The following is a 22903-nucleotide window of genomic DNA, read 5'->3' as shown; positions in this document are numbered from 1 at the left end:
GTGATTTCGAATAAAACCCACGACGTTGCATTAGCAGATATGTTGGCTTCATAGCTCAGTGGTTAGAGCACTGGTCTTGTAAACCAGGGGTCGTGAGTTCAATTCTCACCGGGGCCTTTATAGTTTGTGCCTAGAGTATCTAATAAGATAATTTCTTCATCACAGAAAATACTAAGATGTCATTTCCTTTCAGATAATTGCTTGGCCTAAACTGAAAATATTCAGACATCATTGTTTCATTCAATCCATTGTATATGTCCAACGTTAACATTTAAAAAAAGTTTTAAACAGGAAATTATGCATGTTTGATCTCCCATGGAAAAATTTGGAAAAAAATCTTGCCTCTGCTCGTAATATTTTTTAGGAATTCATGATGGAGAATTCTGTTCCTCATTCTGTTCCCCAAACACATCAATTCATTCAGTTGTGATTTCCAAACTGTCTAAAAGTGTGATTTGTTTCTATGTTTCTGAAGCATGTTTCTGATACCTTAATGTAAAACATAAAATTTTTTAGGAATTCATGATGGACAATTCTGTTCCTCATTCTGTTCCCCAAACACATCAATTCATTCAGTTGTGATTTCCAAACTGTCTAAAAGTTTGAATTGTTTCTTTGTTTCTGAAGCATGTTTCTGATACCTTAATGTAAATCATAACGTTTTTTAGGAATTCATGATGGACAATTCTGTTTCTCTCCAATCCACTAAAAACCTATTTAAATTTTGTGCCAATCTACTAATAAATAAGCAGCCAGTTCTAGAATTAGAGTTTTACACTTTTTTCAGGCTTCTCATTTGTAAGAGCAGCTCTTTCATTTTTCTGCAAATAAACCAATAAATTCGCAGCTAGTTCTGGAGTTATGTTTTTAAACTGTTATTTTGTCATGCTTCTCCTTTGTAAGACCAACTATAGGATAATGGAAGTATACGACTTGGGTGATTTCGAATAAAACCCACGACGTTGCATTAGCAGATATGTTGGCTTCATAGCTCAGTGGTTAGAGCACTGGTCTTGTAAACCAGGGGTCGTGAGTTCAATTCTCACTGGGGCCTTTATTGTTTGTGCCTAGAGTATCTAATAAGATAATTTCTTCATCACAGAAAATACTAAGATGTCATTTCCTTTCAGATAATTGCTTGGCCTAAACTGAAAATATTCAGACATCATTGTTTCATTCAATCCATTGTATATGTCCAACGTTAACATTTAAAAAAAGTTTTAAACAGGAAATTATGCATGTTTGATCTCCCATGGAAAAATTTGGAAAAAAATCTTGCCTCTGCTCGTAATATTTTTTAGGAATTCATGATGGAGAATTCTGTTCCTCATTCTGTTCCCCAAACACATCAATTCATTCAGTTGTGATTTCCAAACTGTCTAAAAGTGTGATTTGTTTCTATGTTTCTGAAGCATGTTTCTGATACCTTAATGTAAAACATAAAATTTTTTAGGAATTCATGATGGACAATTCTGTTCCTCATTCTGTTCCCCAAACACATCAATTCATTCAGTTGTGATTTCCAAACTGTCTAAAAGTTTGAATTGTTTCTTTGTTTCTGAAGCATGTTTCTGATACCTTAATGTAAATCATAACGTTTTTTAGGAATTCATGATGGACAATTCTGTTTCTCTCCAATCCACTAAAAACCTATTTAAATTTTGTGCCAATCTACTAATAAATAAGCAGCCAGTTCTAGAATTAGAGTTTTACACTTTTTTCAGGCTTCTCATTTGTAAGAGCAGCTCTTTCATTTTTCTGCAAATAAACCAATAAATTCGCAGCTAGTTCTGGAGTTATGTTTTTAAACTGTTATTTTGTCATGCTTCTCCTTTGTAAGACCAACTATAGGATAATGGAAGTATACGACTTGGGTGATTTCGAATAAAACCCACGACGTTGCATTAGCAGATATGTTGGCTTCATAGCTCAGTGGTTAGAGCACTGGTCTTGTAAACCAGGGGTCGTGAGTTCAATTCTCACCGGGGCCTTTATAGTTTGTGCCTAGAGTATCTAATAAGATAATTTCTTCATCACAGAAAATACTAAGATGTCATTTCCTTTCAGATAATTGCTTGGCCTAAACTGAAAATATTCAGACATCATTGTTTCATTCAATCCATTGTATATGTCCAACGTTAACATTTAAAAAAAGTTTTAAACAGGAAATTATGCATGTTTGATCTCCCATGGAAAAATTTGGAAAAAAATCTTGCCTCTGCTCGTAATATTTTTTAGGAATTCATGATGGAGAATTCTGTTCCTCATTCTGTTCCCCAAACACATCAATTCATTCAGTTGTGATTTCCAAACTGTCTAAAAGTGTGATTTGTTTCTATGTTTCTGAAGCATGTTTCTGATACCTTAATGTAAAACATAAAATTTTTTAGGAATTCATGATGGACAATTCTGTTCCTCATTCTGTTCCCCAAACACATCAATTCATTCAGTTGTGATTTCCAAACTGTCTAAAAGTTTGAATTGTTTCTTTGTTTCTGAAGCATGTTTCTGATACCTTAATGTAAATCATAACGTTTTTTAGGAATTCATGATGGACAATTCTGTTTCTCTCCAATCCACTAAAAACCTATTTAAATTTTGTGCCAATCTACTAATAAATAAGCAGCCAGTTCTAGAATTAGAGTTTTACACTTTTTTCAGGCTTCTCATTTGTAAGAGCAGCTCTTTCATTTTTCTGCAAATAAACCAATAAATTCGCAGCTAGTTCTGGAGTTATGTTTTTAAACTGTTATTTTGTCATGCTTCTCCTTTGTAAGACCAACTATAGGATAATGGAAGTATACGACTTGGGTGATTTCGAATAAAACCCACGACGTTGCATTAGCAGATATGTTGGCTTCATAGCTCAGTGGTTAGAGCACTGGTCTTGTAAACCAGGGGTCGTGAGTTCAATTCTCACCGGGGCCTTTATAGTTTGTGCCTAGAGTATCTAATAAGATAATTTCTTCATCACAGAAAATACTAAGATGTCATTTCCTTTCAGATAATTGCTTGGCCTAAACTGAAAATATTCAGACATCATTGTTTCATTCAATCCATTGTATATGTCCAACGTTAACATTTAAAAAAAGTTTTAAACAGGAAATTATGCATGTTTGATCTCCCATGGAAAAATTTGGAAAAAAATCTTGCCTCTGCTCGTAATATTTTTTAGGAATTCATGATGGAGAATTCTGTTCCTCATTCTGTTCCCCAAACACATCAATTCATTCAGTTGTGATTTCCAAACTGTCTAAAAGTGTGATTTGTTTCTATGTTTCTGAAGCATGTTTCTGATACCTTAATGTAAAACATAAAATTTTTTAGGAATTCATGATGGACAATTCTGTTCCTCATTCTGTTCCCCAAACACATCAATTCATTCAGTTGTGATTTCCAAACTGTCTAAAAGTTTGAATTGTTTCTTTGTTTCTGAAGCATGTTTCTGATACCTTAATGTAAATCATAACGTTTTTTAGGAATTCATGATGGACAATTCTGTTTCTCTCCAATCCACTAAAAACCTATTTAAATTTTGTGCCAATCTACTAATAAATAAGCAGCCAGTTCTAGAATTAGAGTTTTACACTTTTTTCAGGCTTCTCATTTGTAAGAGCAGCTCTTTCATTTTTCTGCAAATAAACCAATAAATTCGCAGCTAGTTCTGGAGTTATGTTTTTAAACTGTTATTTTGTCATGCTTCTCCTTTGTAAGACCAACTATAGGATAATGGAAGTATACGACTTGGGTGATTTCGAATAAAACCCACGACGTTGCATTAGCAGATATGTTGGCTTCATAGCTCAGTGGTTAGAGCACTGGTCTTGTAAACCAGGGGTCGTGAGTTCAATTCTCACTGGGGCCTTTATTGTTTGTGCCTAGAGTATCTAATAAGATAATTTCTTCATCACAGAAAATACTAAGATGTCATTTCCTTTCAGATAATTGCTTGGCCTAAACTGAAAATATTCAGACATCATTGTTTCATTCAATCCATTGTATATGTCCAACGTTAACATTTAAAAAAAGTTTTAAACAGGAAATTATGCATGTTTGATCTCCCATGGAAAAATTTGGAAAAAAATCTTGCCTCTGCTCGTAATATTTTTTAGGAATTCATGATGGAGAATTCTGTTCCTCATTCTGTTCCCCAAACACATCAATTCATTCAGTTGTGATTTCCAAACTGTCTAAAAGTGTGATTTGTTTCTATGTTTCTGAAGCATGTTTCTGATACCTTAATGTAAAACATAAAATTTTTTAGGAATTCATGATGGACAATTCTGTTCCTCATTCTGTTCCCCAAACACATCAATTCATTCAGTTGTGATTTCCAAACTGTCTAAAAGTTTGAATTGTTTCTTTGTTTCTGAAGCATGTTTCTGATACCTTAATGTAAATCATAACGTTTTTTAGGAATTCATGATGGACAATTCTGTTTCTCTCCAATCCACTAAAAACCTATTTAAATTTTGTGCCAATCTACTAATAAATAAGCAGCCAGTTCTAGAATTAGAGTTTTACACTTTTTTCAGGCTTCTCATTTGTAAGAGCAGCTCTTTCATTTTTCTGCAAATAAACCAATAAATTCGCAGCTAGTTCTGGAGTTATGTTTTTAAACTGTTATTTTGTCATGCTTCTCCTTTGTAAGACCAACTATAGGATAATGGAAGTATACGACTTGGGTGATTTCGAATAAAACCCACGACGTTGCATTAGCAGATATGTTGGCTTCATAGCTCAGTGGTTAGAGCACTGGTCTTGTAAACCAGGGGTCGTGAGTTCAATTCTCACCGGGGCCTTTATAGTTTGTGCCTAGAGTATCTAATAAGATAATTTCTTCATCACAGAAAATACTAAGATGTCATTTCCTTTCAGATAATTGCTTGGCCTAAACTGAAAATATTCAGACATCATTGTTTCATTCAATCCATTGTATATGTCCAACGTTAACATTTAAAAAAAGTTTTAAACAGGAAATTATGCATGTTTGATCTCCCATGGAAAAATTTGGAAAAAAATCTTGCCTCTGCTCGTAACATTTTTTAGGAATTCATGATGGAGAATTCTGTTCCTCATTCTGTTCCCCAAACACATCAATTCATTCAGTTGTGATTTCCAAACTGTCTAAAAAGTTTGATTTGTTTCTATGTTTCTGAAGCATGTTTCTGATACCTTAATGTAAAACATAAAATTTTTTAGGAATTCATGATGGACAATTCTGTTCCTCATTCTGTTCCCCAAACACATCAATTCATTCAGTTGTGATTTCCAAACTGTCTAAAAGTTTGAATTGTTTCTTTGTTTCTGAAGCATGTTTCTGATACCTTAATGTAAATCATAACGTTTTTTAGGAATTCATGATGGACAATTCTGTTTCTCTCCAATCCACTAAAAACCTATTTAAATTTTGTGCCAATCTACTAATAAATAAGCAGCCAGTTCTAGAATTAGAGTTTTACACTTTTTTCAGGCTTCTCATTTGTAAGAGCAGCTCTTTCATTTTTCTGCAAATAAACCAATAAATTCGCAGCTAGTTCTGGAGTTATGTTTTTAAACTGTTATTTTGTCATGCTTCTCCTTTGTAAGACCAACTATAGGATAATGGAAGTATACGACTTGGGTGATTTCGAATAAAACCCACGACGTTGCATTAGCAGATATGTTGGCTTCATAGCTCAGTGGTTAGAGCACTGGTCTTGTAAACCAGGGGTTGAGAGTTCAATTCTCACTGGGGCCTTTATTGTTTGTGCCTAGAGTATGTAATAAGATAATTTCTTCATCACAGAAAATACTAAGATGTCATTTCCTTTCAGATAATTGCTTGGCCTAAACTGAAAATATTCAGACATCATTGTTTCATTCAATCCATTGTATATGTCCAACGTTAACATTTAAAAAAAGTTTTAAACAGGAAATTATGCATGTTTGATCTCCCATGGAAAAATTTGGAAAAAAATCTTGCCTCTGCTCGTAATATTTTTTAGGAATTCATGATGGAGAATTCTGTTCCTCATTCTGTTCCCCAAACACATCAATTCATTCAGTTGTGATTTCCAAACTGTCTAAAAGTTTGATTTGTTTCTATGTTTCTGAAGCATGTTTCTGATACCTTAATGTAAAACATAAAATTTTTTAGGAATTCATGATGGACAATTCTGTTCCTCATTCTGTTTTCCAAACACATCAATTCATTCAGTTGTGATTTCCAAACTGTCTAAAAGTTTGAATTGTTTCTTTGTTTCTGAAGCATGTTTCTGATACCTTAATGTAAATCATAAAGTTTTTTAGGAATTCATGATGGACAATTCTGTTTCTCTCCAATCCACTAAAAACCTATTTAAATTTTGTGCCAATCTACTAATAAATAAGCAGCCAGTTCTAGAATTAGAGTTTTACACTTTTTTCAGGCTTCTCATTTGTAAGAGCAGCTCTTTCATTTTTCTGCAAATAAACCAATAAATTCGCAGCTAGTTCTGGAGTTATGTTTTTAAACTGTTATTTTGTCATGCTTCTCCTTTGTAAGACCAACTATAGGATAATGGAAGTATACGACTTGGGTGATTTCGAATAAAACCCACGACGTTGCATTAGCAGATATGTTGGCTTCATAGCTCAGTGGTTAGAGCACTGGTCTTGTAAACCAGGGGTTGAGAGTTCAATTCTCACTGGGGCCTTTATTGTTTGTGCCTAGAGTATGTAATAAGATAATTTCTTCATCACAGAAAATACTAAGATGTCATTTCCTTTCAGATAATTGCTTGGCCTAAACTGAAAATATTCAGACATCATTGTTTCATTCAATCCATTGTATATGTCCAACGTTAACATTTAAAAAAAGTTTTAAACAGGAAATTATGCATGTTTGATCTCCCATGGAAAAATTTGGAAAAAAATCTTGCCTCTGCTCGTAATATTTTTTAGGAATTCATGATGGAGAATTCTGTTCCTCATTCTGTTCCCCAAACACATCAATTCATTCAGTTGTGATTTCCAAACTGTCTAAAAGTTTGATTTGTTTCTATGTTTCTGAAGCATGTTTCTGATACCTTAATGTAAAACATAAAATTTTTTAGGAATTCATGATGGACAATTCTGTTCCTCATTCTGTTTTCCAAACACATCAATTCATTCAGTTGTGATTTCCAAACTGTCTAAAAGTTTGAATTGTTTCTTTGTTTCTGAAGCATGTTTCTGATACCTTAATGTAAATCATAAAGTTTTTTAGGAATTCATGATGGACAATTCTGTTTCTCTCCAATCCACTAAAAACCTATTTAAATTTTGTGCCAATCTACTAATAAATAAGCAGCCAGTTCTAGAATTAGAGTTTTACACTTTTTTCAGGCTTCTCATTTGTAAGAGCAGCTCTTTCATTTTTCTGCAAATAAACCAATAAATTCGCAGCTAGTTCTGGAGTTATGTTTTTAAACTGTTATTTTGTCATGCTTCTCCTTTGTAAGACCAACTATAGGATAATGGAAGTATACGACTTGGGTGATTTCGAATAAAACCCACGACGTTGCATTAGCAGATATGTTGGCTTCATAGCTCAGTGGTTAGAGCACTGGTCTTGTAAACCAGGGGTCGTGAGTTCAATTCTCACTGGGGCCTTTATTGTTTGTGCCTAGAGTATCTAATAAGATAATTTCTTCATCACAGAAAATACTAAGATGTCATTTCCTTTCAGATAATTGCTTGGCCTAAACTGAAAATATTCAGACATCATTGTTTCATTCAATCCATTGTATATGTCCAACGTTAACATTTAAAAAAAGTTTTAAACAGGAAATTATGCATGTTTGATCTCCCATGGAAAAATTTGGAAAAAAATCTTGCCTCTGCTCGTAATATTTTTTAGGAATTCATGATGGAGAATTCTGTTCCTCATTCTGTTCCCCAAACACATCAATTCATTCAGTTGTGATTTCCAAACTGTCTAAAAGTTTGATTTGTTTCTATGTTTCTGAAGCATGTTTCTGATACCTTAATGTAAAACATAAAATTTTTTAGGAATTCATGATGGACAATTCTGTTCCTCATTCTGTTCCCCAAACACATCAATTCATTCAGTTGTGATTTCCAAACTGTCTAAAAGTTTGAATTGTTTCTTTGTTTCTGAAGCATGTTTCTGATACCTTAATGTAAATCATAAAGTTTTTTAGGAATTCATGATGGACAATTCTGTTTCTCTCCAATCCACTAAAAACCTATTTAAATTTTGTGCCAATCTACTAATAAATAAGCAGCCAGTTCTAGAATTAGAGTTTTACACTTTTTTCAGGCTTCTCATTTGTAAGAGCAGCTCTTTCATTTTTCTGCAAATAAACCAATAAATTCGCAGCTAGTTCTGGAGTCATGTTTTTAAACTGTTATTTTGTCATGCTTCTCCTTTGTAAGACCAACTATAGGATAATGGAAGTATACGACTTGGGTGATTTCGAATAAAACCCACGACGTTGCATTAGCAGATATGTTGGCTTCATAGCTCAGTGGTTAGAGCACTGGTCTTGTAAACCAGGGGTCGTGAGTTCAATTCTCACTGGGGCCTTTATTGTTTGTGCCTAGAGTATCTAATAAGATAATTTCTTCATCACAGAAAATACTAAGATGTCATTTCCTTTCAGATAATTGCTTGGCCTAAACTGAAAATATTCAGACATCATTGTTTCATTCAATCCATTGTATATGTCCAACGTTAACATTTAAAAAAAGTTTTAAACAGGAAATTATGCATGTTTGATCTCCCATGGAAAAATTTGGAAAAAAATCTTGCCTCTGCTCGTAATATTTTTTAGGAATTCATGATGGAGAATTCTGTTCCTCATTCTGTTCCCCAAACACATCAATTCATTCAGTTGTGATTTCCAAACTGTCTAAAAGTTTGATTTGTTTCTATGTTTCTGAAGCATGTTTCTGATACCTTAATGTAAAACATAAAATTTTTTAGGAATTCATGATGGACAATTCTGTTCCTCATTCTGTTCCCCAAACACATCAATTCATTCAGTTGTGATTTCCAAACTGTCTAAAAGTTTGAATTGTTTCTTTGTTTCTGAAGCATGTTTCTGATACCTTAAGATAAATCATAACGTTTTTTAGGAATTCATGATGGACAATTCTGTTTCTCTCCAATCCACTAAAAACCTATTTAAATTTTGTGCCAATCTACTAATAAATAAGCAGCCAGTTCTAGAATTAGAGTTTTACACTTTTTTCAGGCTTCTCATTTGTAAGAGCAGCTCTTTCATTTTTCTGCAAATAAACCAATAAATTCGCAGCTAGTTCTGGAGTTATGTTTTTAAACTGTTATTTTGTCATGCTTCTCCTTTGTAAGACCAACTATAGGATAATGGAAGTATACGACTTGGGTGATTTCGAATAAAACCCACGACGTTGCATTAGCAGATATGTTGGCTTCATAGCTCAGTGGTTAGAGCACTGGTCTTGTAAACCAGGGGTCGTGAGTTCAATTCTCACTGGGGCCTTTATTGTTTGTGCCTAGAGTATCTAATAAGATAATTTCTTCATCACAGAAAATACTAAGATGTCATTTCCTTTCAGATAATTGCTTGGCCTAAACTGAAAATATTCAGACATCATTGTTTCATTCAATCCATTGTATATGTCCAACGTTAACATTTAAAAAAAGTTTTAAACAGGAAATTATGCATGTTTGATCTCCCATGGAAAAATTTGGAAAAAAATCTTGCCTCTGCTCGTAATATTTTTTAGGAATTCATGATGGAGAATTCTGTTCCTCATTCTGTTCCCCAAACACATCAATTCATTCAGTTGTGATTTCCAAACTGTCTAAAAGTTTGATTTGTTTCTATGTTTCTGAAGCATGTTTCTGATACCTTAATGTAAAACATAAAATTTTTTAGGAATTCATGATGGACAATTCTGTTCCTCATTCTGTTCCCCAAACACATCAATTCATTCAGTTGTGATTTCCAAACTGTCTAAAAGTTTGAATTGTTTCTTTGTTTCTGAAGCATGTTTCTGATACCTTAATGTAAATCATAAAGTTTTTTAGGAATTCATGATGGACAATTCTGTTTCTCTCCAATCCACTAAAAACCTATTTAAATTTTGTGCCAATCTACTAATAAATAAGCAGCCAGTTCTAGAATTAGAGTTTTACACTTTTTTCAGGCTTCTCATTTGTAAGAGCAGCTCTTTCATTTTTCTGCAAATAAACCAATAAATTCGCAGCTAGTTCTGGAGTCATGTTTTTAAACTGTTATTTTGTCATGCTTCTCCTTTGTAAGACCAACTATAGGATAATGGAAGTATACGACTTGGGTGATTTCGAATAAAACCCACGACGTTGCATTAGCAGATATGTTGGCTTCATAGCTCAGTGGTTAGAGCACTGGTCTTGTAAACCAGGGGTCGTGAGTTCAATTCTCACTGGGGCCTTTATTGTTTGTGCCTAGAGTATCTAATAAGATAATTTCTTCATCACAGAAAATACTAAGATGTCATTTCCTTTCAGATAATTGCTTGGCCTAAACTGAAAATATTCAGACATCATTGTTTCATTCAATCCATTGTATATGTCCAACGTTAACATTTAAAAAAAGTTTTAAACAGGAAATTATGCATGTTTGATCTCCCATGGAAAAATTTGGAAAAAAATCTTGCCTCTGCTCGTAATATTTTTTAGGAATTCATGATGGAGAATTCTGTTCCTCATTCTGTTCCCCAAACACATCAATTCATTCAGTTGTGATTTCCAAACTGTCTAAAAGTTTGATTTGTTTCTATGTTTCTGAAGCATGTTTCTGATACCTTAATGTAAAACATAAAATTTTTTAGGAATTCATGATGGACAATTCTGTTCCTCATTCTGTTCCCCAAACACATCAATTCATTCAGTTGTGATTTCCAAACTGTCTAAAAGTTTGAATTGTTTCTTTGTTTCTGAAGCATGTTTCTGATACCTTAATGTAAATCATAACGTTTTTTAGGAATTCATGATGGACAATTCTGTTTCTCTCCAATCCACTAAAAACCTATTTAAATTTGGTGCCAATCTACTAATAAATAAGCAGCCAGTTCTAGAATTAGAGTTTTACACTTTTTTCAGGCTTCTCATTTGTAAGAGCAGCTCTTTCATTTTTCTGCAAATAAACCAATAAATTCGCAGCTAGTTCTGGAGTTATGTTTTTAAACTGTTATTTTGTCATGCTTCTCCTTTGTAAGACCAACTATAGGATAATGGAAGTATACGACTTGGGTGATTTCGAATAAAACCCACGACGTTGCATTAGCAGATATGTTGGCTTCATAGCTCAGTGGTTAGAGCACTGGTCTTGTAAACCAGGGGTCGTGAGTTCAATTCTCACTGGGGCCTTTATTGTTTGTGCCTAGAGTATCTAATAAGATAATTTCTTCATCACAGAAAATACTAAGATGTCATTTCCTTTCAGATAATTGCTTGGCCTAAACTGAAAATATTCAGACATCATTGTTTCATTCAATCCATTGTATATGTCCAACGTTAACATTTAAAAAAAGTTTTAAACAGGAAATTATGCATGTTTGATCTCCCATGGAAAAATTTGGAAAAAAATCTTGCCTCTGCTCGTAATATTTTTTAGGAATTCATGATGGAGAATTCTGTTCCTCATTCTGTTCCCCAAACACATCAATTCATTCAGTTGTGATTTCCAAACTGTCTAAAAGTTTGATTTGTTTCTATGTTTCTGAAGCATGTTTCTGATACCTTAATGTAAAACATAAAGTTTTTTAGGAATTCATGATGGACAATTCTGTTTCTCTCCAATCCACTAAAAACCTATTTAAATTTTGTGCCAATCTACTAATAAATAAGCAGCCAGTTCTAGAATTAGAGTTTTACACTTTTTTCAGGCTTCTCATTTGTAAGAGCAGCTCTTTCATTTTTCTGCAAATAAACCAATAAATTCGCAGCTAGTTCTGGAGTCATGTTTTTAAACTGTTATTTTGTCATGCTTCTCCTTTGTAAGACCAACTATAGGATAATGGAAGTATACGACTTGGGTGATTTCGAATAAAACCCACGACGTTGCATTAGCAGATATGTTGGCTTCATAGCTCAGTGGTTAGAGCACTGGTCTTGTAAACCAGGGGTCGTGAGTTCAATTCTCATTGTATATGACATCATTGTTTCATTCAATCCATTGTATATGTCCAACGTTAACATTTAAAAAAAGTTTTAAACAGGAAATTATGCATGTTTGATCTCCCATGGAAAAATTTGGAAAAAAATCTTGCCTCTGCTCGTAATATTTTTTAGGAATTCATGATGGAGAATTCTGTTCCTCATTCTGTTCCCCAAACACATCAATTCATTCAGTTGTGATTTCCAAACTGTCTAAAAGTTTGATTTGTTTCTATGTTTCTGAAGCATGTTTCTGATACCTTAATGTAAAACATAAAATTTTTTAGGAATTCATGATGGACAATTCTGTTCCTCATTCTGTTCCCCAAACACATCAATTCATTCAGTTGTGATTTCCAAACTGTCTAAAAGTTTGAATTGTTTCTTTGTTTCTGAAGCATGTTTCTGATACCTTAATGTAAATCATAAAGTTTTTTAGGAATTCATGATGGACAATTCTGTTTCTCTCCAATCCACTAAAAACCTATTTAAATTTTGTGCCAATCTACTAATAAATAAGCAGCCAGTTCTAGAATTAGAGTTTTACACTTTTTTCAGGCTTCTCATTTGTAAGAGCAGCTCTTTCATTTTTCTGCAAATAAACCAATAAATTCGCAGCTAGTTCTGGAGTCATGTTTTTAAACTGTTATTTTGTCATGCTTCTCCTTTGTAAGACCAACTATAGGATAATGGAAGTATACGACTTGGGTGATTTCGAATAAAACCCACGACGTTGCATTAGCAGATATGTTGGCTTCATAGCTCAGTGGTTAGAGCACTGGTCTTGTAAACCAGGGGTCGTGAGTTCAATTCTCACTGGGGCCTTTATTGTTTGTGCCTAGAGTATCTAATAAGATAATTTCTTCATCACAGAAAATACTAAGATGTCATTTCCTTTCAGATAATTGCTTGGCCTAAACTGAAAATATTCAGACATCATTGTTTCATTCAATCCATTGTATATGTCCAACGTTAACATTTAAAAAAAGTTTTAAACAGGAAATTATGCATGTTTGATCTCCCATGGAAAAATTTGGAAAAAAATCTTGCCTCTGCTCGTAATATTTTTTAGGAATTCATGATGGAGAATTCTGTTCCTCATTCTGTTCCCCAAACACATCAATTCATTCAGTTGTGATTTCCAAACTGTCTAAAAGTTTGATTTGTTTCTATGTTTCTGAAGCATGTTTCTGATACCTTAATGTAAAACATAAAATTTTTTAGGAATTCATGATGGACAATTCTGTTCCTCATTCTGTTCCCCAAACACATCAATTCATTCAGTTGTGATTTCCAAACTGTCTAAAAGTTTGAATTGTTTCTTTGTTTCTGAAGCATGTTTCTGATACCTTAATGTAAATCATAACGTTTTTTAGGAATTCATGATGGACAATTCTGTTTCTCTCCAATCCACTAAAAACCTATTTAAATTTGGTGCCAATCTACTAATAAATAAGCAGCCAGTTCTAGAATTAGAGTTTTACACTTTTTTCAGGCTTCTCATTTGTAAGAGCAGCTCTTTCATTTTTCTGCAAATAAACCAATAAATTCGCAGCTAGTTCTGGAGTTATGTTTTTAAACTGTTATTTTGTCATGCTTCTCCTTTGTAAGACCAACTATAGGATAATGGAAGTATACGACTTGGGTGATTTCGAATAAAACCCACGACGTTGCATTAGCAGATATGTTGGCTTCATAGCTCAGTGGTTAGAGCACTGGTCTTGTAAACCAGGGGTCGTGAGTTCAATTCTCACTGGGGCCTTTATTGTTTGTGCCTAGAGTATCTAATAAGATAATTTCTTCATCACAGAAAATACTAAGATGTCATTTCCTTTCAGATAATTGCTTGGCCTAAACTGAAAATATTCAGACATCATTGTTTCATTCAATCCATTGTATATGTCCAACGTTAACATTTAAAAAAAGTTTTAAACAGGAAATTATGCATGTTTGATCTCCCATGGAAAAATTTGGAAAAAAATCTTGCCTCTGCTCGTAATATTTTTTAGGAATTCATGATGGAGAATTCTGTTCCTCATTCTGTTCCCCAAACACATCAATTCATTCAGTTGTGATTTCCAAACTGTCTAAAAGTTTGATTTGTTTCTATGTTTCTGAAGCATGTTTCTGATACCTTAATGTAAAACATAAAGTTTTTTAGGAATTCATGATGGACAATTCTGTTTCTCTCCAATCCACTAAAAACCTATTTAAATTTTGTGCCAATCTACTAATAAATAAGCAGCCAGTTCTAGAATTAGAGTTTTACACTTTTTTCAGGCTTCTCATTTGTAAGAGCAGCTCTTTCATTTTTCTGCAAATAAACCAATAAATTCGCAGCTAGTTCTGGAGTCATGTTTTTAAACTGTTATTTTGTCATGCTTCTCCTTTGTAAGACCAACTATAGGATAATGGAAGTATACGACTTGGGTGATTTCGAATAAAACCCACGACGTTGCATTAGCAGATATGTTGGCTTCATAGCTCAGTGGTTAGAGCACTGGTCTTGTAAACCAGGGGTCGTGAGTTCAATTCTCACTGGGGCCTTTATTGTTTGTGCCTAGAGTATCTAATAAGATAATTTCTTCATCACAGAAAATACTAAGATGTCATTTCCTTTCAGATAATTGCTTGGCCTAAACTGAAAATATTCAGACATCATTGTTTCATTCAATCCATTGTATATGTCCAACGTTAACATTTAAAAAAAGTTTTAAACAGGAAATTATGCATGTTTGATCTCCCATGGAAAAATTTGGAAAAAAATCTTGCCTCTGCTCGTAATATTTTTTAGGAATTCATGATGGAGAATTCTGTTCCTCATTCTGTTCCCCAAACACATCAATTCATTCAGTTGTGATTTCCAAACTGTCTAAAAGTTTGATTTGTTTCTATGTTTCTGAAGCATGTTTCTGATACCTTAATGTAAAACATAAAATTTTTTAGGAATTCATGATGGACAATTCTGTTCCTCATTCTGTTCCCCAAACACATCAATTCATTCAGTTGTGATTTCCAAACTGTCTAAAAGTTTGAATTGTTTCTTTGTTTCTGAAGCATGTTTCTGATACCTTAATGTAAATCATAACGTTTTTTAGGAATTCATGATGGACAATTCTGTTTCTCTCCAATCCACTAAAAACCTATTTAAATTTTGTGCCAATCTACTAATAAATAAGCAGCCAGTTCTAGAATTAGAGTTTTACACTTTTTTCAGGCTTCTCATTTGTAAGAGCAGCTCTTTCATTTTTCTGCAAATAAACCAATAAATTCGCAGCTAGTTCTGGAGTCATGTTTTTAAACTGTTATTTTGTCATGCTTCTCCTTTGTAAGACCAACTATAGGATAATGGAAGTATACGACTTGGGTGATTTCGAATAAAACCCACGACGTTGCATTAGCAGATATGTTGGCTTCATAGCTCAGTGGTTAGAGCACTGGTCTTGTAAACCAGGGGTCGTGAGTTCAATTCTCACTGGGGCCTTTATTGTTTGTGCCTAGAGTATCTAATAAGATAATTTCTTCATCACAGAAAATACTAAGATGTCATTTCCTTTCAGATAATTGCTTGGCCTAAACTGAAAATATTCAGACATCATTGTTTCATTCAATCCATTGTATATGTCCAACGTTAACATTTAAAAAAAGTTTTAAACAGGAAATTATGCATGTTTGATCTCCCATGGAAAAATTTGGAAAAAAATCTTGCCTCTGCTCGTAATATTTTTTAGGAATTCATGATGGAGAATTCTGTTCCTCATTCTGTTCCCCAAACACATCAATTCATTCAGTTGTGATTTCCAAACTGTCTAAAAGTTTGATTTGTTTCTATGTTTCTGAAGCATGTTTCTGATACCTTAATGTAAAACATAAAATTTTTTAGGAATTCATGATGGACAATTCTGTTCCTCATTCTGTTCCCCAAACACATCAATTCATTCAGTTGTGATTTCCAAACTGTCTAAAAGTTTGAATTGTTTCTTTGTTTCTGAAGCATGTTTCTGATACCTTAATGTAAATCATAACGTTTTTTAGGAATTCATGATGGACAATTCTGTTTCTCTCCAATCCACTAAAAACCTATTTAAATTTTGTGCCAATCTACTAATAAATAAGCAGCCAGTTCTAGAATTAGAGTTTTACACTTTTTTCAGGCTTCTCATTTGTAAGAGCAGCTCTTTCATTTTTCTGCAAATAAACCAATAAATTCGCAGCTAGTTCTGGAGTTATGTTTTTAAACTGTTATTTTGTCATGCTTCTCCTTTGTAAGACCAACTATAGGATAATGGAAGTATACGACTTGGGTGATTTCGAATAAAACCCACGACGTTGCATTAGCAGATATGTTGGCTTCATAGCTCAGTGGTTAGAGCACTGGTCTTGTAAACCAGGGGTCGTGAGTTCAATTCTCACTGGGGCCTTTATAGTTTGTGCCTAGAGTATCTAATAAGATAATTTCTTCATCACAGAAAATACTAAGATGTCATTTCCTTTCAGATAATTGCTTGGCCTAAACTGAAAATATTCAGACATCATTGTTTCATTCAATCCATTGTATATGTCCAACGTTAACATTTAAAAAAAGTTTTAAACAGGAAATTATGCATGTTTGATCTCCCATGGAAAAATTTGGAAAAAAATCTTGCCTCTGCTCGTAATATTTTTTAGGAATTCATGATGGAGAATTCTGTTCCTCATTCTGTTCCCCAAACACATCAATTCATTCAGTTGTGATTTCCAAACTGTCTAAAAGTTTGATTTGTTTCTATGTTTCTGAAGCATGTTTCTGATACCTTAATGTAAAACATAAAATTTTTTAGGAATTCATGATGGACAATTCTGTTCCTCATTCTGTTCCCCAAACACATCAATTCATTCAGTTGTGATTTCCAAACTGTCTAAAAGTTTGAATTGTTTCTTTGTTTCTGAAGCATGTTTCTGATACCTTAATGTAAATCATAACGTTTTTTAGGAATTCATGATGGACAATTCTGTTTCTCTCCAATCCACTAAAAACCTATTTAAATTTTGTGCCAATCTACTAATAAATAAGCAGCCAGTTCTAGAATTAGAGTTTTACACTTTTTTCAGGCTTCTCATTTGTAAGAGCAGCTCTTTCATTTTTCTGCAAATAAACCAATAAATTCGCAGCTAGTTCTGGAGTTATGTTTTTAAACTGTTATTTTGTCATGCTTCTCCTTTGTAAGACCAACTATAGGATAATGGAAGTATACGACTTGGGTGATTTCGAATAAAACCCACGACGTTGCATTAGCAGATATGTTGGCTTCATAGCTCAGTGGTTAGAGCACTGGTCTTGTAAACCAGGGGTCGTGAGTTCAATTCTCACTGGGGCCTTTATAGTTTGTGCCTAGAGTATCTAATAAGATAATTTCTTCATCACAGAAAATACTAAGATGTCATTTCCTTTCAGATAATTGCTTGGCCTAAACTGAAAATATTCAGACATCATTGTTTCATTCAATCCATTGTATATGTCCAACGTTAACATTTAAAAAAAGTTTTAAACAGGAAATTATGCATGTTTGATCTCCCATGGAAAAATTTGGAAAAAAATCTTGCCTCTGCTCGTAATATTTTTTAGGAATTCATGATGGAGAATTCTGTTCCTCATTCTGTTCCCCAAACACATCAATTCATTCAGTTGTGATTTCCAAACTGTCTAAAAGTTTGATTTGTTTCTATGTTTCTGAAGCATGTTTCTGATACCTTAATGTAAAACATAAAATTTTTTAGGAATTCATGATGGACAATTCTGTTCCTCATTCTGTTCCCCAAACACATCAATTCATTCAGTTGTGATTTCCAAACTGTCTAAAAGTTTGAATTGTTTCTTTGTTTCTGAAGCATGTTTCTGATACCTTAATGTAAATCATAACGTTTTTTAGGAATTCATGATGGACAATTCTGTTTCTCTCCAATCCACTAAAAACCTATTTAAATTTTGTGCCAATCTACTAATAAATAAGCAGCCAGTTCTAGAATTAGAGTTTTACACTTTTTTCAGGCTTCTCATTTGTAAGAGCAGCTCTTTCATTTTTCTGCAAATAAACCAATAAATTCGCAGCTAGTTCTGGAGTTATGTTTTTAAACTGTTATTTTGTCATGCTTCTCCTTTGTAAGACCAACTATAGGATAATGGAAGTATACGACTTGGGTGATTTCGAATAAAACCCACGACGTTGCATTAGCAGATATGTTGGCTTCATAGCTCAGTGGTTAGAGCACTGGTCTTGTAAACCAGGGGTCGTGAGTTCAATTCTCACTGGGGCCTTTATAGTTTGTGCCTAGAGTATCTAATAAGATAATTTCTTCATCACAGAAAATACTAAGATGTCATTTCCTTTCAGATAATTGCTTGGCCTAAAATGAAAATATTCAGACATCATTGTTTCATTCAATCCATTGTATATGTCCAACGTTAACATTTAAAAAAAGTTTTAAACAGGAAATTATGCATGTTTGATCTCCCATGGAAAAATTTGGAAAAAAATCTTGCCTCTGCTCGTAATATTTTTTAGGAATTCATGATGGAGAATTCTGTTCCTCATTCTGTTCCCCAAACACATCAATTCATTCAGTTGTGATTTCCAAACTGTCTAAAAGTTTGATTTGTTTCTATGTTTCTGAAGCATGTTTCTGATACCTTAATGTAAAACATAAAGTTTTTTAGGAATTCATGATGGACAATTCTGTTTCTCTCCAATCCACTAAAAACCTATTTAAATTTTGTGCCAATCTACTAATAAATAAGCAGCCAGTTCTAGAATTAGAGTTTTACACTTTTTTCAGGCTTCTCATTTGTAAGAGCAGCTCTTTCATTTTTCTGCAAATAAACCAATAAATTCGCAGCTAGTTCTGGAGTCATGTTTTTAAACTGTTATTTTGTCATGCTTCTCCTTTGTAAGACCAACTATAGGATAATGGAAGTATACGACTTGGGTGATTTCGAATAAAACCCACGACGTTGCATTAGCAGATATGTTGGCTTCATAGCTCAGTGGTTAGAGCACTGGTCTTGTAAACCAGGGGTCGTGAGTTCAATTCTCACTGGGGCCTTTATTGTTTGTGCCTAGAGTATCTAATAAGATAATTTCTTCATCACAGAAAATACTAAGATGTCATTTCCTTTCAGATAATTGCTTGGCCTAAACTGAAAATATTCAGACATCATTGTTTCATTCAATCCATTGTATATGTCCAACGTTAACATTTAAAAAAAGTTTTAAACAGGAAATTATGCATGTTTGATCTCCCATGGAAAAATTTGGAAAAAAATCTTGCCTCTGCTCGTAATATTTTTTAGGAATTCATGATGGAGAATTCTGTTCCTCATTCTGTTCCCCAAACACATCAATTCATTCAGTTGTGATTTCCAAACTGTCTAAAAGTTTGATTTGTTTCTATGTTTCTGAAACATGTTTCTGATACCTTAATGTAAAACATAAAATTTTTTAGGAATTCATGATGGACAATTCTGTTCCTCATTCTGTTCCCCAAACACATCAATTCATTCAGTTGTGATTTCCAAACTGTCTAAAAGTTTGAATTGTTTCTTTGTTTCTGAAGCATGTTTCTGATACCTTAATGTAAATCATAACGTTTTTTAGGAATTCATGATGGACAATTCTGTTTCTCTCCAATCCACTAAAAACCTATTTAAATTTTGTGCCAATCTACTAATAAATAAGCAGCCAGTTCTAGAATTAGAGTTTTACACTTTTTTCAGGCTTCTCATTTGTAAGAGCAGCTCTTTCATTTTTCTGCAAATAAACCAATAAATTCGCAGCTAGTTCTGGAGTCATGTTTTTAAACTGTTATTTTGTCATGCTTCTCCTTTGTAAGACCAACTATAGGATAATGGAAGTATACGACTTGGGTGATTTCGAATAAAACCCACGACGTTGCATTAGCAGATATGTTGGCTTCATAGCTCAGTGGTTAGAGCACTGGTCTTGTAAACCAGGGGTCGTGAGTTCAATTCTCACTGGGGCCTTTATAGTTTGTGCCTAGAGTATCTAATAAGATAATTTCTTCATCACAGAAAATACTAAGATGTCATTTCCTTTCAGATAATTGCTTGGCCTAAAATGAAAATATTCAGACATCATTGTTTCATTCAATCCATTGTATATGTCCAACGTTAACATTTAAAAAAAGTTTTAAACAGGAAATTATGCATGTTTGATCTCCCATGGAAAAATTTGGAAAAAAATCTTGCCTCTGCTCGTAATATTTTTTAGGAATTCATGATGGAGAATTCTGTTCCTCATTCTGTTCCCCAAACACATCAATTCATTCAGTTGTGATTTCCAAACTGTCTAAAAGTTTGATTTGTTTCTATGTTTCTGAAGCATGTTTCTGATACCTTAATGTAAAACATAAAGTTTTTTAGGAATTCATGATGGACAATTCTGTTTCTCTCCAATCCACTAAAAACCTATTTAAATTTTGTGCCAATCTACTAATAAATAAGCAGCCAGTTCTAGAATTAGAGTTTTACACTTTTTTCAGGCTTCTCATTTGTAAGAGCAGCTCTTTCATTTTTCTGCAAATAAACCAATAAATTCGCAGCTAGTTCTGGAGTCATGTTTTTAAACTGTTATTTTGTCATGCTTCTCCTTTGTAAGACCAACTATAGGATAATGGAAGTATACGACTTGGGTGATTTCGAATAAAACCCACGACGTTGCATTAGCAGATATGTTGGCTTCATAGCTCAGTGGTTAGAGCACTGGTCTTGTAAACCAGGGGTCGTGAGTTCAATTCTCACTGGGGCCTTTATTGTTTGTGCCTAGAGTATCTAATAAGATAATTTCTTCATCACAGAAAATACTAAGATGTCATTTCCTTTCAGATAATTGCTTGGCCTAAACTGAAAATATTCAGACATCATTGTTTCATTCAATCCATTGTATATGTCCAACGTTAACATTTAAAAAAAGTTTTAAACAGGAAATTATGCATGTTTGATCTCCCATGGAAAAATTTGGAAAAAAATCTTGCCTCTGCTCGTAATATTTTTTAGGAATTCATGATGGAGAATTCTGTTCCTCATTCTGTTCCCCAAACACATCAATTCATTCAGTTGTGATTTCCAAACTGTCTAAAAGTTTGATTTGTTTCTATGTTTCTGAAGCATGTTTCTGATACCTTAATGTAAAACATAAAATTTTTTAGGAATTCATGATGGACAATTCTGTTCCTCATTCTGTTCCCCAAACACATCAATTCATTCAGTTGTGATTTCCAAACTGTCTAAAAGTTTGAATTGTTTCTTTGTTTCTGAAGCATGTTTCTGATACCTTAATGTAAATCATAACGTTTTTTAGGAATTCATGATGGACAATTCTGTTTCTCTCCAATCCACTAAAAACCTATTTAAATTTTGTGCCAATCTACTAATAAATAAGCAGCCAGTTCTAGAATTAGAGTTTTACACTTTTTTCAGGCTTCTCATTTGTAAGAGCAGCTCTTTCATTTTTCTGCAAATAAACCAATAAATTCGCAGCTAGTTCTGGAGTTATGTTTTTAAACTGTTATTTTGTCATGCTTCTCCTTTGTAAGACCAACTATAGGATAATGGAAGTATACGACTTGGGTGATTTCGAATAAAACCCACGACGTTGCATTGGCAGATATGTTGGCTTCATAGCTCAGTGGTTAGAGCACTGGTCTTGTAAACCAGGGGTCGTGAGTTCAATTCTCACTGGGGCCTTTATAGTTTGTGCCTAGAGTATCTAATAAGATAATTTCTTCATCACAGAAAATACTAAGATGTCATTTCCTTTCAGATAATTGCTTGGCCTAAAATGAAAATATTCAGACATCATTGTTTCATTCAATCCATTGTATATGTCCAACGTTAACATTTAAAAAAAGTTTTAAACAGGAAATTATGCATGTTTGATCTCCCATGGAAAAATTTGGAAAAAAATCTTGCCTCTGCTCGTAATATTTTTTAGGAATTCATGATGGAGAATTCTGTTCCTCATTCTGTTCCCCAAACACATCAATTCATTCAGTTGTGATTTCCAAACTGTCTAAAAGTTTGATTTGTTTCTATGTTTCTGAAGCATGTTTCTGATACCTTAATGTAAAACATAAAATTTTTTAGGAATTCATGATGGACAATTCTGTTCCTCATTCTGTTCCCCAAACACATCAATTCATTCAGTTGTGATTTCCAAACTGTCTAAAAGTTTGAATTGTTTCTTTGTTTCTGAAGCATGTTTCTGATACCTTAATGTAAATCATAACGTTTTTTAGGAATTCATGATGGACAATTCTGTTTCTCTCCAATCCACTAAAAACCTATTTAAATTTTGTGCCAATCTACTAATAAATAAGCAGCCAGTTCTAGAATTAGAGTTTTACACTTTTTTCAGGCTTCTCATTTGTAAGAGCAGCTCTTTCATTTTTCTGCAAATAAACCAATAAATTCGCAGCTAGTTCTGGAGTTATGTTTTTAAACTGTTATTTTGTCATGCTTCTCCTTTGTAAGACCAACTATAGGATAATGGAAGTATACGACTTGGGTGATTTCGAATAAAACCCACGACGTTGCATTAGCAGATATGTTGGCTTCATAGCTCAGTGGTTAGAGCACTGGTCTTGTAAACCAGGGGTCGTGAGTTCAATTCTCACTGGGGCCTTTATAGTTTGTGCCTAGAGTATCTAATAAGATAATTTCTTCATCACAGAAAATACTAAGATGTCATTTCCTTTCAG

The 22903-nt window shown here is 33.4% G+C and overlaps 26 non-coding genes across 26 annotated transcripts; all 26 read left to right on the top strand.

Annotated features, from left to right (window-relative positions):
* Positions 1-44: 44 nt before the first annotated feature.
* On the top strand, positions 45-117 carry TRNAT-UGU (transfer RNA threonine (anticodon UGU)). The gene has a single exon. It is a non-coding gene; the product is annotated as a tRNA-Thr (tRNA).
* Positions 118-981: 864 nt separating this feature from the next.
* Positions 982-1054, top strand: TRNAT-UGU (transfer RNA threonine (anticodon UGU)). Its single transcript has one exon. It is a non-coding gene; the product is annotated as a tRNA-Thr (tRNA).
* An 864-nt stretch (positions 1055-1918) lies between these two features.
* Positions 1919-1991, top strand: TRNAT-UGU (transfer RNA threonine (anticodon UGU)). The gene has a single exon. It is a non-coding gene; the product is annotated as a tRNA-Thr (tRNA).
* An 864-nt stretch (positions 1992-2855) lies between these two features.
* TRNAT-UGU (transfer RNA threonine (anticodon UGU)) lies at positions 2856-2928 on the top strand. The gene has a single exon. It is a non-coding gene; the product is annotated as a tRNA-Thr (tRNA).
* An 864-nt stretch (positions 2929-3792) lies between these two features.
* On the top strand, positions 3793-3865 carry TRNAT-UGU (transfer RNA threonine (anticodon UGU)). Its single transcript has one exon. It is a non-coding gene; the product is annotated as a tRNA-Thr (tRNA).
* Positions 3866-4729: 864 nt separating this feature from the next.
* Positions 4730-4802, top strand: TRNAT-UGU (transfer RNA threonine (anticodon UGU)). Its single transcript has one exon. It is a non-coding gene; the product is annotated as a tRNA-Thr (tRNA).
* Positions 4803-5667: 865 nt separating this feature from the next.
* On the top strand, positions 5668-5740 carry TRNAT-UGU (transfer RNA threonine (anticodon UGU)). The gene has a single exon. It is a non-coding gene; the product is annotated as a tRNA-Thr (tRNA).
* An 864-nt stretch (positions 5741-6604) lies between these two features.
* On the top strand, positions 6605-6677 carry TRNAT-UGU (transfer RNA threonine (anticodon UGU)). Its single transcript has one exon. It is a non-coding gene; the product is annotated as a tRNA-Thr (tRNA).
* An 864-nt stretch (positions 6678-7541) lies between these two features.
* On the top strand, positions 7542-7614 carry TRNAT-UGU (transfer RNA threonine (anticodon UGU)). The gene has a single exon. It is a non-coding gene; the product is annotated as a tRNA-Thr (tRNA).
* An 864-nt stretch (positions 7615-8478) lies between these two features.
* Positions 8479-8551, top strand: TRNAT-UGU (transfer RNA threonine (anticodon UGU)). Its single transcript has one exon. It is a non-coding gene; the product is annotated as a tRNA-Thr (tRNA).
* Positions 8552-9415: 864 nt separating this feature from the next.
* On the top strand, positions 9416-9488 carry TRNAT-UGU (transfer RNA threonine (anticodon UGU)). Its single transcript has one exon. It is a non-coding gene; the product is annotated as a tRNA-Thr (tRNA).
* An 864-nt stretch (positions 9489-10352) lies between these two features.
* Positions 10353-10425, top strand: TRNAT-UGU (transfer RNA threonine (anticodon UGU)). Its single transcript has one exon. It is a non-coding gene; the product is annotated as a tRNA-Thr (tRNA).
* An 864-nt stretch (positions 10426-11289) lies between these two features.
* On the top strand, positions 11290-11362 carry TRNAT-UGU (transfer RNA threonine (anticodon UGU)). The gene has a single exon. It is a non-coding gene; the product is annotated as a tRNA-Thr (tRNA).
* A 713-nt stretch (positions 11363-12075) lies between these two features.
* TRNAT-UGU (transfer RNA threonine (anticodon UGU)) lies at positions 12076-12147 on the top strand. The gene has a single exon. It is a non-coding gene; the product is annotated as a tRNA-Thr (tRNA).
* Positions 12148-12903: 756 nt separating this feature from the next.
* On the top strand, positions 12904-12976 carry TRNAT-UGU (transfer RNA threonine (anticodon UGU)). Its single transcript has one exon. It is a non-coding gene; the product is annotated as a tRNA-Thr (tRNA).
* Positions 12977-13840: 864 nt separating this feature from the next.
* TRNAT-UGU (transfer RNA threonine (anticodon UGU)) lies at positions 13841-13913 on the top strand. The gene has a single exon. It is a non-coding gene; the product is annotated as a tRNA-Thr (tRNA).
* Positions 13914-14625: 712 nt separating this feature from the next.
* On the top strand, positions 14626-14698 carry TRNAT-UGU (transfer RNA threonine (anticodon UGU)). The gene has a single exon. It is a non-coding gene; the product is annotated as a tRNA-Thr (tRNA).
* Positions 14699-15562: 864 nt separating this feature from the next.
* TRNAT-UGU (transfer RNA threonine (anticodon UGU)) lies at positions 15563-15635 on the top strand. Its single transcript has one exon. It is a non-coding gene; the product is annotated as a tRNA-Thr (tRNA).
* Positions 15636-16499: 864 nt separating this feature from the next.
* TRNAT-UGU (transfer RNA threonine (anticodon UGU)) lies at positions 16500-16572 on the top strand. Its single transcript has one exon. It is a non-coding gene; the product is annotated as a tRNA-Thr (tRNA).
* Positions 16573-17436: 864 nt separating this feature from the next.
* Positions 17437-17509, top strand: TRNAT-UGU (transfer RNA threonine (anticodon UGU)). The gene has a single exon. It is a non-coding gene; the product is annotated as a tRNA-Thr (tRNA).
* Positions 17510-18373: 864 nt separating this feature from the next.
* Positions 18374-18446, top strand: TRNAT-UGU (transfer RNA threonine (anticodon UGU)). Its single transcript has one exon. It is a non-coding gene; the product is annotated as a tRNA-Thr (tRNA).
* Positions 18447-19158: 712 nt separating this feature from the next.
* On the top strand, positions 19159-19231 carry TRNAT-UGU (transfer RNA threonine (anticodon UGU)). Its single transcript has one exon. It is a non-coding gene; the product is annotated as a tRNA-Thr (tRNA).
* An 864-nt stretch (positions 19232-20095) lies between these two features.
* On the top strand, positions 20096-20168 carry TRNAT-UGU (transfer RNA threonine (anticodon UGU)). Its single transcript has one exon. It is a non-coding gene; the product is annotated as a tRNA-Thr (tRNA).
* A 712-nt stretch (positions 20169-20880) lies between these two features.
* TRNAT-UGU (transfer RNA threonine (anticodon UGU)) lies at positions 20881-20953 on the top strand. Its single transcript has one exon. It is a non-coding gene; the product is annotated as a tRNA-Thr (tRNA).
* Positions 20954-21817: 864 nt separating this feature from the next.
* Positions 21818-21890, top strand: TRNAT-UGU (transfer RNA threonine (anticodon UGU)). The gene has a single exon. It is a non-coding gene; the product is annotated as a tRNA-Thr (tRNA).
* Positions 21891-22754: 864 nt separating this feature from the next.
* Positions 22755-22827, top strand: TRNAT-UGU (transfer RNA threonine (anticodon UGU)). The gene has a single exon. It is a non-coding gene; the product is annotated as a tRNA-Thr (tRNA).
* Positions 22828-22903: the final 76 nt, after the last annotated feature.

The sequence above is a fragment of the Rhinoderma darwinii genome, unplaced genomic scaffold, assembly GCF_050947455.1.
Source record: "Rhinoderma darwinii isolate aRhiDar2 unplaced genomic scaffold, aRhiDar2.hap1 Scaffold_759, whole genome shotgun sequence".
NCBI lineage: Eukaryota > Metazoa > Chordata > Amphibia > Anura > Rhinodermatidae > Rhinoderma > Rhinoderma darwinii.
The sequence above is the reverse complement of the archived record's forward strand: the minus strand, read 5'-3'. Positions and strand labels throughout refer to the sequence as shown.